General features: G+C 39.9%; 1 protein-coding gene across 7 annotated transcripts in view; it reads right to left on the bottom strand.

Annotated features, from left to right (window-relative positions):
* The window catches only part of msi2b (musashi RNA-binding protein 2b), a 350,443-nt gene that overhangs the window by 35,253 nt on the left and 295,724 nt on the right, over positions 1–19,466 (bottom strand). The window lies entirely within an intron of this gene.

Genomic DNA, 19,466 nt, shown 5'->3' with positions numbered 1-19,466 from the left:
CTTTACAATAAGTGTACATTAAATTACCGTTAATGAATGTTTTAACTAAAGTTAAGTTATTCAGATATTAATTTATATGGGTTATGAAGCCACTTTAATAAAGGGTAATAATGGTTAATAAATGCCTACTTATAGTACTCCCATACATGTATGAAGTCATTAAAATAAGGACTACAAGGAGCATTAATCAAGGTAAAGCTTGGGTAAAGATTATTTAGTAGTAAACTAAATAAACATTTACGTTACTTAAAGCTTTTAATGTATATTGTAACTGTCAGTCATTAGACAGTTGAATAATATATTAATTAATAATTTCATTAACCTGAATAAAATAAGAGTTAAATGTTAGTTACCTTACAAGGTATCCATCCAGCATATGTGAATTACACCTTTTTACTTGGAACAGAACATTAAACTATCTAAAATAGAGCAAATGCCACAACAGCTGTGACTGTGCACAATTAGTAATAAAAAAAATAATAATTTGACCTTGTTTTAAACAATCATTTCATTGAAATAGTCATGTCATTCACTTACGGCACAATTTGCAATAAATGATAGCCTTTGCAATCTGTTAATTGTTTCACATCACAATTTCCACTTGAAAATGATTAATTTTTGCTAAAATGAATCACCCATTACAGGTCCAACACTGACAAATATCAAATTGATGTAAGAAAAAAACATTGATGGACATGTGATAATATTGAGTTTGATATGTACAGCTAATTATTTTTTTTTCATCATAGCTTTCTGTTGGATGGAGACGGAGCTAATTTGCATTTGTAAACTGACTTTGGGTGTGTTTGCAATTCACAAAGTCCCTGATTACATTAGTGAGAGAATTTGGCTCTGGGGGCTGTTTATGTCACATTCTTTGGATGAAAGATTACAGCCACTTGTGAGCAGCACAGACATGGACATAATGGCCATTCCTCTGGAGACCATCCCTGCATTTATTCAGGAGTGCTCCCAATTACTCTGACTTTCTATGGAATCAGAATCATCCACGGTAATGAAAGAAGGCAAAGTATTCCACATTTTCATATTCATCTATGCAGCTGCAATAAGTATAGTAGGAAGTAGGAAAAAGAAAATCACAATCAGATGGAGACATCTGTTTGATGATTTGTCAGTCAGACTGATCAGATTTCAATCTGATCAGTCTCTCATGTTCTTTTAGTCTTATGTAAACATTTACAATCCCCTAATGCTGAGATTTTTCTAAGCCTCCAGATTTACCAGCGTATAATACATAAACATATACACATTTATTCATAAACCTATCCAATAAAGATCTTAATAACATGCAAATATAAATCCACTTCTTTGGGGTCTGATTATACCAACAAATATCAGCCTAATAATCAGTCTGTAATTAAGCCAATGCAGTATCTGTGAATTGTAATTACACTGTTGGCCTTAATGAACAAAGTAGTTAGAGGTGGCTGACAGAGGCGAATCCATGCCCAGGGCCCGGGCTCTTCTCTCAGCACAGGAACGGCATGTCATTAGTGGTGATGATGAGATTCCTCACTCTGGGCTCAACAGCCTCTTTGCCTAATCAGCCACCTGAAATTATCTCCACAGGAAATGCTTTCCTCACTATAGCAAAAAGAAAAGAAAAGAAAAAAAAACCTCTACAAAACTGGAATTTTTCTTTTCACTTTTTTGTCTAATTGTGAGTTTCTCGACCATATTTCATAGACTGTGGTTTAGATGTAACAAAATGGCACAGGACACCTTAGAGGATTTTTCTTTGAATGCTGTGGAGGTGAGAGGAGCACCAGCGGGTGACATATTTTCCAAGCCCACCTTCTATTCTATGAAGGAAGGCTCACACAAGACTCTCTCTTTCTCTCTTTCTGTGTGTGTGTGTGTGTGTGTGTGTCAGACGAGCTAAAGAGAATAGAAAAGGATGGCTTTTCATCAGCTCGCTGAGAAGGAGGTAATTCACAACTCAGTCAACACAATATGACCACAAACTGTGCGTATTGGGTGCGAGGTGCCACCATGCTGCGATGAACAGGCAGGTGAAGAAGAGGAAAAAAAACACCATTCCCCCATCTCACAACTAACTCAGAAGAGAATAAGGGACTGAGGCAGCGACAGTGGTGGCAGGGGGAAAATACGAATGTCCAAAAAAACAAAGAGGGAACTACAATCAGCCACACTTAAGCCCTATACATAATGAAACACAATCATAAACATAAACATCTTTGATGTTTTCAAAAAATGCTCTCAGTAAACATGGCATCCTTTCAGAAAAAATCTTCCCCCCAAAATAACACAACCCTAAACACTGTAGTACATATACCAGGCCTGTACGTGGTGCTGTAGTGCTACTATAGAACTACACCAATACCTGAGAAGAAGATATTGAGCATGACCATAATGGCATGTGCACTGTGCACAAACTTATATATATATATATATATATATAAAATAAAAAACAACCACAACCACAAAAACAGAGACGGAATGAAGAAAACCAGGACTAAGGAATATGTCATCATAAAACAAACAGATCAAACAATTTTAAAACACAAAAAGATGAAGATGACAGTGATGAATATAAGCGGCAGCAAATGCAAGCGCAAGAGAGAGGTGGAGCAATATGACACCGTTGTTTTCTCAAGATAGTGTATTGGTTGTGGACAAGAAAATGCAAGGGTGGCGTTTTGAGATTTTGCCACTCTTCAAAAGATGCTTCCATGTGGATAAAAACACGATTAAAACCTTTACTGGCCTGATCCAGACTTGATTTCATGTGCACATCCCCTGATACTACACCGCAGCTTCACAAGACCATGAGCTGATTCTAACAGATTCTCTGCCCTCTTTCCACAGAAAACCCCCAAACACAAAACAACTCTGATACTATGCTAATGATGGTCATGCACCCTTGCTTTTCCTCTTTAAATGTCCCCATGTTTGCAGAGTGGAACAGTGTTTCTCTCCAACCCCCCCAACATCTCTCCGTCTTTTCCTAAGTCCTGAATCCATCTTCCCCTCGCTGCCATTGTCATGACACCCCCCAGTAGACCCACTGGCTTGGAAGTTAGTTGCAGGCAAAGTTGTGGTGAGAGATTAACTTTGCAGGATTAGGTGGGTTAATTAATAGATGGCTGCTGCTCATTGTTTTGTGCTCACGCTGTAAGAAGCCACCCAAGAGAAGCGCTGCAGCATTAAATCAATTTCATGGCCCTTTTATTACTGGGGAGATAAAGCCAATATTTAGCTTTCAATTCTTCACAATTATTGGGCCCCTGCTTTGCCACTTGAGTGGCTGCGCTTGGCTGGGGACAAGGACACATCTGTTTATGAGCTATGCAGGCCTGGGGGCCTTGGTGTCCGGACTCTGGGGAACTGTCCTCAGCTTTCTCTCTGCACGTTCAAGCGGCACAAGAACTATGCCTCCTTTAGGAGTGCACACAGGAAAGAGATTAATACCAATAAAGAACAATGTGGTCTGTCACACATTTGTACAGGCAGTTCATCTGCTCCCCCCAAGCAAACGACAAAACCACATTCTCACCATGTGAACTTTACAATTTCATCAAAAAAAATATTCCGAATGGCACCACAAACAGATACGACTTTGGTCTGGGGTTAATATATGTACTATTCATTAAAAAGGAGCAACACAATGTAGGGTTTTTTCTACAAAGAAAAAAAAGAGTATAAGCGCTTCTGTGGAGCAGAGCTTTTGAACATTTGAGGTAAAAAGGGGACAATGATTGTTTTTCCTTGTATCGACTGGAAAGGTGAGAGTAAGTTTAAACAAGAACACAACACTTTAAGGTCTTTTTAAGAAATTACGTCCGTCCTTGATAAAAGTGTAAATTAATGAGGTAAAAACCTTATGAACAGTGAATAACAGGCTTAAAAAGTGTAACGAGTAGCATCTTAGTATTTTGGTAAGAGGGCACACATCAGAGGCACGAGGGTGCAGTGCCCCTCTTACCTGGTTCAGAATAAATATTGCAATGGTAAATGGTCTGAATTTATATAGCGGTTTTCTAGTCTTGATGACCACTCAAAGCTGCTGTACACTATACAGTTTTGCCATTCACCCATTCATTCAGCGCATCTATGTGCAGCGCATTGTTCTATCACAAATCTTTCATCTTCCATTCACGCGCTGGCGGCACAGCCGTCAGGGTTAAATGTCAAGGATACAACAGAATGTAGACCGTAGCTGAGCCAGTAATCGAAACCAAGTGGATCATCATATAATACAATATAATACAATCATATAATTTTAAGATCATATCACCTATTGTGACTGAACAGTTGTTTTTTCCCCCCAAAAAGTTGGACTTTGTTGTGCACTTGACTTTAATTTGATCGACACACTAATTTTCTCCCAGTGCACCTTTTCTTATAGATTCCTGCAGATCCTTTTTTTTTGGACCATTGCCTTTCTATGCCACAAACTCACCTTTCTATTACTATTTTACCTTATATCCCTTACTGCTGCCCAGAAAACCTCACAATGAAAAGTTTGTGCATTGTGCATCAATAAGGTCCTATTTATGTCCTAACAGACTGGCAACAGCTTGACTGATGTTAATTTAATCTGCACTGTTCTTTGGCCCAAAACTGCCAGCAGCAGCAGCTCCCTTGTCACTGACAAAGCAGTTCCATCAGTCACAGAGCACTCTACTTATTTCTGCTATAAGACGACTGTCAAGTGTCTAATGCAAAGGGGGAGCCCAGGGACAGCTGCTACTGTGGAGGCCATATGGATCAAATATGAACACATTTATACATCACCATGAAAATTAAAAACTAATAGAGCTTAGGACTGTGTTAATACTTCATTTTCAGTAGCCAATGATGGACATAATGTACATTATGTCCAGCAATAATATCATAAAAGATTTACGTTAAAAATACATAGACTCTTTAAAAAAGCAGTGATAACTGATAATACTACCAGATGGCATTTCTATTTAATTTCCAATGAACACAATTTCCAACACAATACTATAGAATGAAGTGCTTCTGGCTGTGTTTTTTTCATTGAAACTTTCATTTGGATCAATTAAAAGAGGGACTAAAGGAAAGTTATTCATTTTTAGTATTTCTTTGTTATATGAAGAAACGAAGATAGATGGATTTATATTATTGCTGAGTGAGCTTGCAGAGGAGTAGTGGCTAGCACTGTTGCCTAACAGCAAGAAGGTCGCCAGTTCTATTTTTTTCTGTGTGGAGATTACATCAAGTATGTCCAAAGTCCCGCCCACAGTCAGATTTTGTACGACAATACTTGTTATTGATATTAAACATTTGTGTTCTAACGTTGTTGTTTATAGCCCGCACTCTCAGGGATGAACAGGTTAACAACTGTGATAAATTTAATGTAAAAATGTGACAAAGAATATGCAACAAATCACACAGGAAGTGCATGTTATTTCAGTCACTGTATGTCAGTGAGAAGGACAAGCCAGCGGAAATAAATCTGTTGATAAGTCACAGTAGAGGCAGCGAGGCTGCCTTCTCTCAGGAGGAGGGGAGGGACGGGAAACCACTTCACATTACGCTTCATCAATAACCTTTCACAAAACATAAAGAAACGTATGGAGACAAATAAACAAAGAAAATAATATACACTATATCAAAGTCATAACGGAGACGGCCACCTAGCAAGACATCTTTTCATCTCCAGATTGACAAGTGTCCCATTGTTGGCATCCTTCAGCACGACTTTGTTGTTGAAAGCATCTCTGGGTTGCTCTTATCAAAGGCATAAATCACAGAGCTGGAGAGAGAGAGAGAGCCAGGTGGCTTTCATATGAACTGCTGCACACATGCTCATGTCTCACCTCTCCTCTGATCAGCAGAGACCTACAGTACACACACTGAGATTTCCCTTCACATGAAGAACACAGACTGGTGTCTGGGAATGAGCCAGAGAGAGAGCGACAGAGAGAGAAAGCATTGACACGCACACCAATAATTCAATTATAACCACACTAATGCAATACACTTGTTATTGCAACTCATGTAAACACCTTAACCAGGTTATCTTACTTACATTAAGGTCCTAATCAGAGTTAGCATAACTTGATTAACAGAGCAGAGTTGCTTGTCAATCATTGACATTATTCTCGCTCTGGCTACTTCCAGTGTTTAGATTCTGCTGCTGCATCACAAAGGTCACTCAGACAATCTGATTTCAAGCACATTGTAAACTGAGGCGTGAGTACAGGTGAAATAAAACTAAAAAGCAAATAGGTAAAAGCCACACACCTTGTAACAGCTCAAGTACTGCATAAATGTATCCCTATCAACATTTAAATACATTGCTTTATAGCCTTTACTGCAACCTGGCACTTAGCATATTAACTTAATTATTATACAGTTCATTTAAACTTGAAGTAGCTTATGGGCAAAGGCAGGCCCCCTTAAAATGACACTCTTAAAGGGACACTGATTTTAGACATTATTTTAATATTACTGAGGAGCACTGTTGAGTCTGTAAAAATAGTTGAACAATGACGTTCATGTCCTTGCAGGAAATGCTGCAAAGTTTCAACAAACAACCCAGATGATGTCATCACAGATTAGCAACAGAAGAACAGTCTGCGTCAGGTATGAACAGACAGGAGTAATCACATGAAACATGCAATAGTTGCAATAGAGGTGCAGGAGATTGACTCAAGCCAGAGGTGAATGACAGGACATCACACTGTATTTCAATTCTTGAAAAAATTCAAGAAAACAAACAAACAAAAAAACAAACACATCAACTTTAATATGTTCCAGCCTTCTATTTATTTATATCTGCAGTACACCTCTGAGCTACATGAGGGAGCCTGTTTTTTATACTAATTTTGCACCAAAGACATTGACATTAAAAAGCCAAAGCTAAATAACAAAGTGGAGCTTTAGTTTGCCAAACTATCACCTACTATCCAACTATTAGGCTCCAACAATGACTGTCTCTGTATTTGTCAGTATAGTGGTGTCTAGATTTTGTGGCGCACAGTGTCATTGCCATGCTGCATGCAGGAAGTGATTTGTTTTATGTCTAGACAGGTGGAGGCAACAGCTATGTACAGAGTTTGAAGAATGACTGAAAACATATACAAGTGTTATTAATTTGACACATTAAATTAAATCTGATCTACTGTGACCATTAGACCTTTAACTGGCTGGACAGAAGTCCAGATTTGACATCATGTGCATTCAGAGATGGTCTTCTATATATTATTGGACACTCTCTTCCAGTTTGTCTGTTGAAGCTAATCAGAAAGTAACTATATACTGACTAGGCACCAGAGGGCAACTCTGTTGGTTGCCAAAAGAACTCTGTTTGAATGGAAGTCTATTGCAGAATGAGCTTCTACTTCTCACTTGATTTATAATGTCAGTAAACATTTTCCTGAGGAGTTAATGGTCTTAATCACTAGTCTCAGCTCTTCTTCAACAGAGCACGGTGTCAGTTTTGCAAATGATGTTCCCATTTAGAGGAAAGTAGACGATAAAGCACAGCACATGTGAGTGAACACCAGTGTGACTGACATCAGGCATTGTCCAATAGGAGCCAGGCTGCAGGTGGCATCTGTGAATTTCCAGGATCAAAATCTCAGCACGGCATGAGCCAAATCGCAAACTTCAAGCTTCAAAATGGTAGTTCATATTCCTCTAGTTGCCACTTGGATTTCATGAGAGTTTGAGTTATTGTTGTCTCTCTTTCTCATCTTGAACCAGTTTTGTCATTTTGCTCTGACCTCTGGCATCAACAGGACATTTTCTCTCAGAGAACTGCTGCTCACTGTATATGTTCCCTTTTCAGGACCATTCACTGTAAGGGTTAGGGTTCCTTAAATGCATTAAGTTGCCATGGGATTGGTTGAGTAGATATTTTTGTGAACAAACAGTAGAACATCACAGTCAATATTTCATCCACAAAGCTGTGTCATTCACACATTATTCAAGCACACCAGCATTTTAAAACAACAATACTAAGCTAACCAGAGCCAACCGGAGGCATAAGCAAACTCAGCGGCTGCTTGGGGCCCACTGGTGATCGGGTGTGGGACGACACATATTTGATCATTTTTTAATTTTGTGTCATCATATATACATTCATATATCCGAATAGTGTTAATCATATATATGTATATGTTCGGGGTGCTGGCATCATGTCATCAACTCAGACGTAACTACTGAAAAAACAACAAAAGCACTGGAATGTGATATCACCACACCCTAACGAGGAATCGATTCACATCGATCAAACAACCCTAATTCCAATACAAAGTTTATGGTTTTACGACCCACAGTACTGTGTTTTGAAGGCTGTAGTGGCTGCTTAGAAACTTGAACTTGCACAATTTTTGAAAATGTATTGTCCCAAAGACATGGCTACCAGCATTTTGACTTAAAGCTTCTTCACACATTTCTACCCATTCACTCACAAACAGTGCATCTATGTGCAGGAATGTAGGGTTAAGTGTCTTGCCACATCAGCATGTATACTACCAGAGCTGGGAATCAAACCCACAACCTTCCAGGTAAAAGACACAACTCCAGCCGGCACACATCATATATGCGGATACGTACTCTGTGTGCGAGCAACTGTGATGTTGTGAAACCCTGAGCTCAGAAATAGCTCAGTGTCTCTTACTTTCTCAGTTCTCAATGACAAAAGCACCATTTCTTTGTAGCTTAAGTGCACAGCAGCAAAGCATCAAAGAGGACAAACTCCACTCCTTTGAAGTGTAGCCACACTTTTAACCTCCTCTTTGTGCTACTTCCCATGCAGCTGGGGAAAATGGAAGCTGCTCCTTACACTACGCCTCCACACTAACCCCAGTATAACTCTCACTCCAACACACGTATGTACAGCAGATAAAGAGATAGTTCAGGTTTTTTTGAAGGCTGAAGCAGCTTGAAATTTGCTCTGAAAGAAAACATTCAACACAGAAGTCATTGATCCACTGCTGCCTCCATCAGTAAGTTGTTATTTGTTATTCTGTGACTTGTGTGTTCGAAATTCTTTGCTAAGATTTACCACAAAAACCTACCAAATGAGGCCACAAGAGACCAGCAGCTCCTGTGTCACTGTAAGAAAATAGCATTGATTTTATCTATAGACTTTGGTGCAGAAGAGTAAAAAACTATCCCTTTGAAGAAGGAAAAGAGAAAATAAACGAAAACAAAATTGAAAAGAGAAGTGAAATGTGGCAGGTTAGAAGAAAAAAAAAATGTTGTAGTGGAAACTGTGTAGTTTGTGAATGAGAAAACAGTCTTGCTTCACAACCTTCAAACCAAGGCAGTTTATAATGGTGACTTAAATAGAGACAGAGATAGGGAGGACACAGATGTCTGACCTTGCAGTGGTGCTTATGTAATGGTCTGCTTCAGTGCATTTAACTGCAGTGCTCCTTTCCAACCTGGGATCAGTAAAGGCAAACATGTCTCTGCAGTCCAGTCCCCTCTGACATCGCTTCTGACACTTGGAGAGTATGAAAAGGTCCTGTGAGCTTGAGAGTGAATCAACTGTTATGGCCCTGCCTGTGTGGTCCCAATGGAGCCAATCATACTAATTAAAGAAGACTACTTAGGCCTCCTTTCATTAGTGTCCAAGTAAACAGCTTTAATTTTTGATGCATTTTAATGGCCGTCTCTGAGTTCTGAGGGTGGTAGTGCAGGGCACACATGAAGGATGAAGGGGGGGTCAATTCAGGTTTCCTCAAAATGAAGTGTATAGTAATAGGATCAGTCAACTTTTGCATATAATTTACAATAAAAATAAAATATGTGAAATAATGATTAAAAGGCCACTATTGTCGACACTGTCACACACACAAGCCAATCACTTGAAGTCAGCTCCATGCACTGCCGTTACACAATCTCGCACTGCTCTACATACCAGGGGCAGAGTGTGGCACGACCCAAAAATAGCACTGTAACATCGGCTTCCACTTGATTACTGGAGCTGTAAGCAATGTTTCTCCACAGACAGTGGAGGTTTGCAGAGGGTTGTGTGCTAAAATTGTGAATAAATGCATATACTGTATGTTAGCATGTGTCAGTGCACTATAGGGGAAGAGAGGACAAGAGAAAGCAGAGAGCTATTAGTACAGTCAGCAGGCGGCAGGATGGAAGGATAAAGGAAAGGGTGGGTGCAGCTCGGAAGAAGTGGAGCAAGTACCTGACTCTCTGAGCTTGGAGCTCTTGAACAGTGGGTGGCATCAAAACAACAGACAGTAGACATAGAACATGGTCTTGCAGAGACACCTATTGAACTGCTCTGCCTACATCCATGTCTGTGCTCTTTTCTGGTCTCCAGCAACATCCCAAGGTGGCCAACACGTCCGAGGCAGGGCAGCTTGAGCTTCACTTCTACTCCAGCAGCTCAACAGCCCAGACATAATGAGTTTTAGTGTTGCCACTCTGCCTCTTACAGCAGCTCATCTTCTCCACCACAGGAACCTAGACTGCGGGTCTCCCTGGCAGACTGTTTGCCTGCTTCACTGTGTGCGGATGTGTCTGCTGTCCTACGGTGAGTTAAGACCCGGGCAAATGAGGTGAGCCTTCTCTCCCCACTTCTAGGAAATATAGCCAGCTAGACATAGACATCTGATGTTGCTGCCTGTGTCACAGTGCAGGAGCTGACTTTTGCTCACGTCCAAGGAAAGGACACATGCTTGTGCACGTAAAGCGACTTGTGTTCAGTGAGTGTGCAGATGAACACGTGCATACATCGACATACACCTGTGGCATTCGCTCATGCTTCTGTGCACCCATTCAAGTACAGTAAAAATAGTACAGTAAACTTCAGAAGTCAATCAGCAAAGCACATGCACAATGAAACAGATTTGAGTGGTGGCTTAAAGGTACAGTGTTTAACATTTAGAGCGATTTACTGGTGAAGTTTCGTGTTGCAGCTGAATATCCTGCATCTCACTCTTTCCTGTGAAGTGTGTTGGAAAACCTACATAGCCTTCAAAAACATGTTTAGTTTGTCCATTGAGAGCTATTGTAAAAACACTGTGGTCCAAAATGGCAACCTCCATAGAGCTGCTCCTGATAGAAACAAAAGGTTCATACTGGGATGAAAAAAACAATTATTTTGTTTTCAAATTTCTTCCAAATTACATGAATTTTGCCTAGATTATGCACACTGGACAATTAAAAACCAGACATTTTTTCTTCTTTTTTTCACATCATAGATGCCAACTGTCATGGCTCATCTGTCATGTATGTAACTGCGAACGCAACAATGAACAATTTTTCCGGCGATGCCACCGACTGCAGCTCCAGTGGAGATTGGAGCAGACCTGGAAACCAACTCCCTCTACGACTGCCCATAGAGGAGTAGACAGGACTTGACATACAGTGCTGTCGACTGACGTCAGAGCTGCACACTCACGGCTGTCACTGGGAACGAAGTCATGGCCTGGGGAGGTGTGTGTTTGTGTGTCTGTGTGCCTCAGCATTGCTGTGGAGACAGTGAGGCAGACTGGAAAGTAGAATGAGAGTGAGAGCAAGAGAGAGAGGGAGACCCTGGTACAGACTTTTTGCCTTTGTAAGCAGCCTTGAAGAGTTTTTGAGTCTTTGATCTTGTCAATTTTGATATGTAAGTGTGTGTGTGTGTGTGTGTGTGTGAGAGAGAGAGAAAGACAGTCTGTACTAGGTCGTTCAAGCATATGACATCACGATGCACCTCGTCAGGCCCTATTTTAAGGCCTGTGTCTCATGGAGTGCCCGGTCTTCACACACTCATTGGGCAAACGATCGGCCTTGGCAATTAAAGCCAATCTGTGAGTCAGTGTGGCATCAGGAGGGCCATCTGCTTCCAGCCCTGTAGCACTCACTCTGGCCTGTGGGACCACTTGCTGGGGTCACAGCTCACCCATGCAGCATAGACAAGGATGGTTCACAGGATCTAAGGAACAATCTGCTGTGAAACGACAGTCCGATAGAAACCTGCTCTATCAAAAGCACCACTGTGTGCCGCCATGTCTCGCGGGTGCAGTAAAAACACAAACAGTGGGATCTGTCTCATGCAGGACAATGTTACATGTCCCCACGACACAGGTTAACTCCTCATCAGCCTCAGGCCATTGATTTTTCCACCTGCTCCAAAACTGTAGCCAAGGAATGAACTGACATGGGAAATATAAGATGTCTGAATACTTAAGAGAGCTTTACCTCTGCTGATAATGACTGTGCATGTTGTTCCAAACCCCATCATCATCATCCACAAAGGAGGTAATGAACTGAAGTCAGCAAGAGGGAAGGATCTTTGGACAGATAGTTTTGAGAGGCATCTTCCACACTTTTAATTAGAGTCAACGTTAACACACCAGTCTACATCTCTACATCTGAAGTCACATGTGTTGAAATGAACGTAGCAGAGTTCTTAAAGTGAGACTCAAATGTTCTTTTTAGTTCTGTTTTATGGGGTTCTGACACATAGTGAGTACTGACTGCTATGTGCCCACAGCAGCTTAAGACATGGATGCTCATTCACAATGAAAACAGGACTGCCAGTGGGGGCACGAGATTTTAGCTACTTAAAGGTCCAATGTGTAATCATTATTGACATCTCATGGTGACCCTGCAGATTGTAACAAATGGAGAAGTCCTCCGCTCACCCCTCCTGTTCCTAAATGCATCAGGGAACTATGGTGGCCTTCACATACCAGAAAGGATGTTAGTGTTGTTGTCCATCACCTTATTAGACTCCAGTGGATACTGATATTTTACAGTGGTATTTATTTCGTTTGTTAAACACATTTGTCATAGTCATGTAAGACAGCCATCATTTCCTCTTCATTTGTGAAGTAGGCTCCACCTCAAAACTAAATTAAATTTTTGCCATCAAACCCTCCTAAATGTTATACGCTATTATACCTTCAACAAATGAGTCACCTATATTCAAGTAGTCCGTATCTCAAGCTGGTTCTATGAGCAGGTGGTGCACACAGTACATTAGGGGTGACTATATGTGTCAGCAGCACTATACAACAATACTTTTAGAAAACAATTTAGAAAACCTTAAGTATAGACATGTCATGTGACTGAGTTTCTATGATCTGCCTTCACGGTAGCCTAAGACGCAGCAAAACTTAGCTGTGCTGGATTCAACCTGACAGAGTTCACTGTCACTTTAAATCCACGAAGATCTACCGATATCTCACCTGGCATGCTTTTTAGAAGTTTGTTAAACAGCCAGGGAGGATATTATTCCAGACAGACCTACAGTGTCCTCACATCATCAACTTCCTGATCGACTTCCCTTCATCTTACTCCAGGGAGTCACTGAACATTTACAAAAGCATTGTTGCCATTGGGAGTGTAACCAGCATGGAAAATCAGGGGTTACTAACCCTATATTTGTCATTTAGACAGTTATAGTAAACCCCCAGTAGATGGCAGTGTTCTCTTGTTAGTGTTTGTATTCTCCGTGAACCTAGATCAGGTATCGCGTGAAGTCTGCACCTGAGAGCAGACGCCGTTTTCTCTCAAGATACGAGACAGACAGCAGCAGAGCAGACACCAGACCAAGTGAGTCGGTAGCAAAAACAAAGCAGACACGAAGCAAAGTGTAGCAGAAAGCTGCGGATAACGGAAGAGACGTCCGCAAGCAGACCCGGTAGTCACGGGCGAATCCAGCTTCAACCCGATAAGCCGTGAACCGAGGAGAGAGAAAAAAACCCATGTGAGAGTAAAATGCTCAAGGCTCCGGTGAGTTAGCTTCCAGTTTGGTAGCCGTTCAAACAGGAAAAAAATATTTATTGTGTCATTAACTTGGTTTAAGTTGCTTAGAATAAACCATATGATGCATTTCAATGTTTCTCTGTAACTTTTGAGCGTTTTCTACCGTAGTTTATTGTTTGTAAAAGAAAGACCTCCAGCTTGAAATGCTAATGCTACTAGCAACTGCGACATGCTAACCGCTAGCGATGATTGCTATTCAGTCCATTGTTTATGATTAGTTTTGCTAATTGCTAAGCTAAATCGAAGTTCCATGTGGTTCTATAATGAGAAGATGCAGGTTATTAATTTTTTTTGCAGTTCAAACTGCTTATTTGTGTTACTAGCCACAGCAAATGGTAACAGCACCATTCTAGGTGTAGTATATTTCATTTTTTGGGGTAAGAAATTGCACTTTTGTGTATCAAAACTGTAACTAGAGTTTAAGAAGATGCTTAAACTATGTGTCTGTTAAAATAAATACTGTTTTTGATATAATTCACGAGCAGTTGATTACATGTATGGTTAGAACTAATGGTTTTAATTCATAATAATTCATTTATTGAGTTTTAATGTATTTCCTTGATTTTTGGTGATATATTTTTCATGGTTGAACTGAGAAAATGGTGAGATCTCATGAGATAAAGAGACAGTATCAGATTAAGTTTCTTACAACTATGCACTCTGTTGTTGTTTTTTTCTGTGCTGAGCAGGAGAGCTCAGTGTCCCTGGACTCATCTTTTCTTCTTTTTTTTTGGTATTTTGTTATTTCGGTGCCTTATTTTGGGTAACAGTGCACAACCCAGCTGTGGATATTATTTTATTTTGTTTCTCATTGATATTAAAATATCACCTGTTCAAACCACTCCTCTTCTTGAGTCAGTTACCCAACTCCTACCGAACCTAGAGAGATTGATTTTCCAAGTTAGGACTAAAGGTGCTACAGGAGGATAATTGTAGCATTAGCATAACATTAGCATTAGCAATGGGCAGTGCAATGTAAATGACCACTGTGATAACTTAAAGGTAAAACAGTGGTAAAGCTAGCGCTTGGTAAATCTAATCCAAATCCATGAATTACCAAGAATTAACCATGACATAATGTAGCTTGTGGGTCTAAGAGCTATAACGGAAGTGCAATGGGCTGTATATTGATATCATGTTAGCAAACACACATTGAGATTAAAAAAATAATAATAATTAATTAAATAAAGATACTCTGAATGTTTTACCTCAGATTCGCAGCAGAAACTGGCTTTAATTATCTAACATTTCCCACATTTATTACCAGATTTTAAGTTGAGCATTTTTGTCATATCAACCAATCCTGTCCACATCACATCTGTTTGTGAAGGTTCTCAGTTGTCCAGGTCATTGCATCTTAGTGGAGATATAGTGTAGGCAAATGGACTCACCTTAAGACTTTTCAACTTCCATACAAGAAGCTTCTGCAGTTTCGAACTCAAGTAACCAATAAATGGTCAATGTTTTATATTTATGTTAGGGCTGTCAAAAGATGAACATTTTTAATCAAATTAATTACCATTCGTAAATATGCCAGTGTACAAACAAAAATGTTTATATTGTTGTAGGAATGGAGAGATAAATAAAGTATGTGAAAATATAAATGTAAAGAACAATAAAATACTGTAAATAACTTGAACAAAAACCTATACAAACTTAGTAAAATTTAAACATTACATTGTAAAGAACTCACATTATAAGACAATATAAATGTATAGAAAAAATAACATACTGTAAATAACTTTAAAAAATGATACATTGCATTGTAAATAACTTGCATTATAAATAAAATATTAAGTATAGAAGTTTTCTTGGGGTTGGGAAACTCCTCAGCACCTTTTAACCCATTAAGGCCTGAAGCACCTGGAAAAAATGTCTCTAAAACCTGAGCTTCAATGGCTACTAAATGACTGATTTCTCAGCCTCTGTAGCAGATATCTGTAGCAAAGTATTTGAGAGCTTACACCTGTGGCTTTCCTGTGAAATTTAGTTTATTTATATACAAAAAATGTAAAAGTGAATAACTATTTTCAATTAAAAAATAGTAAGAAAATAAAGTAATATCAAATTGTGTCAGTGCCTTGATTTAGGCCTGATGGACTGTGAAGAACAAGAACAGCATGTAATGACTGTAACAGTCTGCTTCACATGTGACGGTGATGATGCTTACAGCGCTGTGGCATCTGCAGGTGAATTCACTGTCACCCCTGGTGCGCGGTTGTAAACACTTCATCGATGACGGTGGTATTTATCGTCATTATCGCCGACCTCGTCTTCAAACATAATTATGTCTTAACCGTAAATCCTGGACGATTTGTTCAGTGCGTTCGAAATGATCAACGATGACGTCATCGAAGACGAAACAACTCAAAATCACTGCCTTCAGAAATCTCTCCGCTGTCAAAGTCCTCCATGTTCGCGCAAAGTAATTTCAAAACAATGTCGTGAGGAACCCTTATACCCCCCGACTATCGGCTCGGGGCCCCAAGCAGTTGCCCGCCGCCTTGCCTGTTCATAAACTGCACGTCTACCCGTAGCGCAATGAAAGTGAGAAAGTGCGTTAATGCGTTAAAAAATGTTAACGCATTAATTCCACAAATTAATCATCCTGCGTTAATGCGTTAATTTTGACACTAGTCCGGGTACATCCAGTTGTGTACATTGAATCGCAGAAGAAGAAGAAAGTCTGTTGTGGAGGTGCATCCATCATTCCAGAGGGGGAGCTGCACTTCTGAGAGCTGACATGCTAATTACGTCACTTCCAGGTACCAGGCCAATCAAAAGCTATCTATTTCTCCAAGTTAACTTAACTTGGAGAAATAAGCTATAATATCTGTATCGGAACATAAAAACCATAAAAAACAAGTTAATATATGTAAGTAGACCTCCATAACTCACATAATGTGCAAAAGGACCACTCTATGGGAGATTTAACAGGTCTGGCCAAATACTTTTGTCCATACAGTGCAACTTAATTTACAGCTGTATATCATTCATATCAACACATTTTCATCTCATTCCAACAGCAGACAGTTGCTAAACCCTGGGAGGCTAAATGGTGTTTCAGGCCAATGCCATCATGCGACCTCGGGCGCATTGATCATATGCTTGGTTGGCTCTGACCCAGTTTCCAGGGCCACTCTGCCCTCAGGAGCTATATATCATGCAAACTGCACAGGTCATCAACTATTTTTCCCGAGATGGCACCTGCTGTGAGGGCAGCTGTTCCTTATACCTTTGCACACTTCACCTACAGGAGGTAGGGGGTTCAAAAGGTCAGCACTCTTGTTTTCACTGTTATTTACAGTCATGTGCTGCATACCTCTGTCAAAACTAATTGGATGTGAAATTTAGATTTGGTATGTGTATTCAGGATCAAACATTATACCCGCACACTAAGACTATATTATTAAAATTATATTTACAATTAATCATAAAAGCAATCTATCAATATAACTGTAAAAAGGCTCAATGCTCACCCTATTCTCCACAAACCATTTTGCAGATGCACAGTTGCATTCTGAACTTTTATTAAACTAGAAAAAAAAAAAAATTAGACTAAATGTTTTCCCCCAGCAGCACAATGAGAATGGATGTAACCAAACCATTCTCAAATGCTGACACAACTCTGTGCAGACGGGCCTTGCTATGTGAGACAATACATAAATATACAGTATATGCATTTTAGCTAGATGTAGTGTCCCTTAAAGGCCGAGACAAAGACAGTCATATGAGCAAGTGTGAAGCTGAGCTCCTTATCTTCTGCCTATGGGACAGTCTGACCCTGCAGATTCTATTATTTAGTAGCAGGAAGGAGAAATCAACTTGTGCACATTCAAGGCTTTTGAAAAGTCATTTAGGTTTGATGGAGTGTGCTGTTGTGTATAGGCATCTTTGACTGGTGAAGTTTTAGTTGCAGAGGGATGGAAGGAGGCTACCACACTGCTAAAGTTCAAACTTTATATTAGCGAGACAAGGATAAAGAAAAGCATGATGAGGAAAAGATGTAGCAACAAAACAAGGATAAACACGTAAAATACACATTTTGGGCATTTAAAATACCCCACACAACCACTAATTAGTTGTGAAGGTAGATTGCTATTTGCTTAGAAGCAGTCTAGTTTGTCTTCAAGTGCATTTTGAGTTGCCCTGTGCATGAATAGTTCAATACAAATAAACGTGCCTTGCTTTGCCTTGCCTTTAATGATAACTGGTAACTAATATTACCCACCTCTCTCTTCTTATTGCATCCTTAATGTACAACCATCCCCTCTGCTCCTTAATCATTTCCAATTATTCCTTGACTACTTAAAAGGCTGACTCACTACGCCTGAATCACTGTTTGTCTGTCAAGACATCGTGAGGAACCGAATGACTGAGAGTTATGTCTTTTTCTCATTCAGTCTGTGTCTCTCCCCTGATGGGATCGCAGTAACAGCTTCATCCCTGGTTTTTCAGTGTAGCATAATGACCTCCTAGTAGCAGCCCTAATGGAGCCATAATGGTCATTTATGCCAGGGGAGGCTCTGAGGGCACGACTGTGGAGGCAGCAAGTCGCACAAGAACATGGGAGAGTGGAGAGAAGCTCTCAGAGGATCCTGAATCTCAGTCTTTGTTTGACTGCACAGTTCTCTCTCTCTCTCTCTCTCTCTTAGTGTACTCAACTGTGCATTCATGTGTGCACAATGAGAGGAACTGATACAACACTAGTTAACAATAGAAAGTACAATATGAATGCATGAGAGGGCGTGTCCCTGCTTTTGCGTGCTTTTGCGTACTTGTGCGTTATGCACACATGCACACACCATTTTCTGTCTTTTAATGACATTTTTCTTTTCATATGGACACACTTATTCAGGCATACATAATACACACAATAGACTCCACTACCATTCTGTAACCACTTCCGTATTTTCTACGTCTATTTCTGCTGACACCATTAGCAGAAACACAGTGTTTTAACTGTGATTTGCATTTAAATATGCACCCCAAAACAAAAATAATTGTTCACTGTATACAGTCTTAGCCTAAGGTAATCTAAGAAAAGTAAGTTGAATATAGTGTTTAGCTGTGATCAAACAGGATACTTTGAATATGGCTTCTTCCAGACTAGACACCTCATGCTTTGAATGTGGCACGTCTTTGGAAGCTCCCCTGGGCGCTATGAGCTGAATAATACAATAGCACATTTATCAGATGGCTAATGCTAATTAGAGTGCTGCGAAAAAACAAGAATAATGTACAGTAAAGTTCCCTCTGTCTTGTCAGCTCCTGTTTCCCCAGCTTCTAGCCATTATTAGTACTGCATTTTGGGTTTAAATGAAAGAAAAGAAAAACATTATTCGTTATTTTTGAGCCTCTAATCTGAAATGTATGAAAATGTTTTCTTTCAAGGTGGCAAAACTTAGCTGCAGCAGCACATGACAGATACATCTCCTCTAACCACCACAAGAGCATTTTAATTTCAACCAATCTTTACATTTCTCATCTCATCATTTTGAAGCTCTCTGGACATCTGTACTGTCTAACTGCAAAATCCAGATAATGGTGTGCTCTTCAATGTCTCATGGACTCAAAGTGTGGGTCCCTTTGTATCTCATTTATATTCAAAGATTCAATTTTAGTTTGCTCTTTGCAGTCTGACAAATGTCACCTCTGAAGTCAGATCATCTAAGACAGGTTCTCTAATGCTGCATTTTCATTAAAAGTTTACCCATCTG

Source organism: Microchirus variegatus (assembly GCF_963457635.1).
Source record: "Microchirus variegatus genome assembly, chromosome: 2".
NCBI lineage: Eukaryota > Metazoa > Chordata > Actinopteri > Pleuronectiformes > Soleidae > Microchirus > Microchirus variegatus.
The sequence above is the reverse complement of the archived record's forward strand: the minus strand, read 5'-3'. Positions and strand labels throughout refer to the sequence as shown.